Here is a 3,286-nt window from a genome sequence, read left to right on the forward strand (position 1 = left end):
ATTGTTTCACCCACATGCTGGCTCTGCATTCATGGTCTCACACTAGCTGAGGATTTGTGGATGTTGACTTGCGGGTATGTTTCTCCAGCTATTGGGAGTACAGTGTGGAATCTGGAGTAGTTCTTGATTGTAGTCTTTCTTCCGATGTCGATGTAAGCCGACGTATGAGAAAGCGAGAGGCCAGACTGGCCAAGAGAGTCTGCAGTGTTGTCGAGGGCTTGTTGCATCATTCTTGATTTCTGTATAAGATAGCTTTCCCATAGGCCGTAATACACCATAGGCTGTAGATGAGCAAAACGTGAACAAGGTGAATGCAGGAGCCAATGTTTCGACAAGTGGACTTGTCTTCTTCAAGGCGACGTATGCTTTCCTCGCCACAGTATATATAGGTGGGGTACTTCTAAAGGGGAGAGCCTGTGAGGCGGGAGGGTGCGGAAACGAGGGAAAATGTGTTAGCGTGTCGAATTGAGAGTAAAGGAACGCTGTGTACAAGGTCAAAGCCAGGGCGCCCCCCCCACCCCGGTCTGTCAACGCACGCGCGTTAGCCGGCGTGTCAAGGGCGTCTGGCACGCAGGCTGGACTCGCCACCAGGTGGCCGAGCTGAACGGACGTGTGCCTTTTCGTCTCCGACAGTCACTCATTTCCTTCTGTTACTTTGGGCATTAGGGCCCAAAAGTCGCATCGACCGTGGCCATGGATGACCCAGAGGCAGCTTTGAACGTTCCATTACCCGAGGACATGGAGTTACAGCAGTTTGAAGACGCCCTCACGCCAGAGGATACGCCAACCCTAACGAGCACCTCGACCGACTCCATGGTAGACGCCACCGCTTCTAGGAAGGCGCCGCTGCATCCAGACGTGAATCCGTTTACTCCACTTGCTGAACCTGAGCCACCAAGGGGAAGCGAAGGCAAGTGCGATGATTTACTCGTCTCAAACCTACTCATTGTACCCACCGCCAAGCATTGGCAGAAACGCGCACGCGGAACCCTGTCCGCGATAGCTGCAGCTGCAATAGCTAAACCCAAGGCTGCGTTTCGTCATGGCGCCTCTTGCTACAACGGCAACGCGACGCCAGAGTTTAACGTGTATGACTCGGACTCGGCGTGTACTCACGAAGATGACAAGGAACAAGCAGCATGGAAGTCCGTCACATATAAACGCCGCAATCCAGGAAAGAAGCAAGCGAACGCGCGCTCTCAACGCCATTCATACGCTCGCACTATGATCCTAAAACCTCAAGAGCCATGCAGAATCATGGATGAAAATTTCATCGTTATTGATGAGGCAATCTGGAATCACATTTACAACACTCCCTCAACGCATGAAAGGGAAGCTGACCCGATCGTTCAGATCAGATATTTGGACAGGAGTAATCAAATAGCGGTTGACGCCGATGATCGCGACACGCGAGATGCCCTTCTGACTTTAATACAGCTTCCAATAAATGGAAATCCAACTGCATTTCAAGCATACGAGGCCACACAAAAGGATCAAATCCGGGGCATCATCCGCAACGCAGGAGGAATGACTGCCGAGCAGTTTATGATCAACCTGCACTGCCGGAAGTGCGACATTATCAGCGCTCGCCCCATTGGGGCGAAAGGAACAGTTGTAGTCACTTTTAAAGGGACTAGCCTTCCATACAAAATCGGGCTCAAGTCTTTCACAATACGAGTCTACCCATTCGAGTCGCAGGTTTACGCTTGTGAGACGTGCCACAAATTAGGACACGGAAAACAGCATTGTCCGAATTTTAACAGCCCACGTTGTGCCACATGTGGCGGAAAGCAGCATGGCAGTGACGAGGTCTGTCCCAACCAGGGGCCGAAATGCCGCAATTGGGGGGGGGGTAAACACCTTGCAACTGCTCGAGACTGCCCCCAGCGCATAAAGATCAACAAACAGCTGCGCGTGAAGTCAAAACGACCTCAGAAACAAAGCCAGAACTCCATGGGGTCACAACCGCAAGCTCATGAGCGCCCTCAAAAGACAGTGACCATGAGACACAACATTTACACTGGGCCTCCCCGCGCTCCATCAACATCAACTCCTGCGATACCGCCGGAAAATAAACCGCTTTCCGACCACGGCAAACAAACCTTTGCTAATGTCATCAAGATGGCTAACAGCGAAGCGTTAAAACACGCGAAAGCGAGTCACGCCAGAATTACAGGTCAGTCTGTCCCCGCCTCACTCTCAGCAAATGAAGGTGCACGGGTTCACGGACAAGTCCATGAAACTACCCCTCGAGCCCTCACTGTCGGGGCACTAGAGCAGAGCCAGCATAAGCTGCTAGAAACGCAGCCAAAAACCACAAATTTAGCCTGACTACGACGTCATCTTCTCTGCACGCCTGGCACAAATGGAACACAACATCATGTCAAGGGTACAAACGATGATAGAACGAGCTATCGAAACATGCTTTCGCACCGTCATAGAGCGCCTAATGCTCAATGGAATGCTCTCCTTCGGAGGTCTTACCACGGCCGCATCAGTTAATACGGCGGCTTTGCTGCCTGTACAGACAGCTCCGACGCAGATGGCTCACGCACAACATGGCTCAGCTAATCACTCAAGTTAATGTTCGCGGTCACGGTCGGGATGTGGGGGGAACCATCCCGACCGTGATTCAGTGGAACTGCCGCTCCCTCAAGAAGAGAAAAGCAGACATGATTTTACGCTGGGGCCTGTCTGATAAGTCTCAGACCCGCCTTTCTGGCATTGCAGGAGGTGAACTGCTTCATGCCACGCTTGCCATACTACGAGGGCTATGGCTTCCCCGAAGACACCGTCACACCTGTGTGCACAGCTGTGTATGTGGATCGAAGACTCACCCACACAAAGCTCGACACTGAGCCTTGGCGTTCGAATATTGCTAATGTTACCGGATGCCGGATTCAACTCACGCCCGAAAGAATAATCATTGTTTTTTCCGTGTACATACGTCCAGAAAATGCACTAAGGAAGACTAAGCGCGCCTCGGTAAACTTTAGCTACCTACAACATTTTCGGAAGATCTATCTCAAGTATGCAATTCTAATCTGTGGAGACTTCAATGCTCAACACGTAGCCTGGAACTATAGTAAATGCAGCCCACGCGGTCGTCGTATCATGAAAGAGTTTGACCATTATGGACATCATCATCATCATCATCAGCCTAGTTACGCCCACTGCAGGGCAAAGGCCTCTCCCATACTTCTCCAACTACACCGGTCATGTACTAATTGTGGCCATGTTGTCCCTGCAAACATCTTAATTTCATCCGCCCACCTAACTTTCTGCC

Source organism: Dermacentor variabilis, chromosome 3 (genome assembly GCF_050947875.1).
Source record: "Dermacentor variabilis isolate Ectoservices chromosome 3, ASM5094787v1, whole genome shotgun sequence".
Classification (NCBI taxonomy): Eukaryota; Metazoa; Arthropoda; class Arachnida; order Ixodida; family Ixodidae; genus Dermacentor; species Dermacentor variabilis.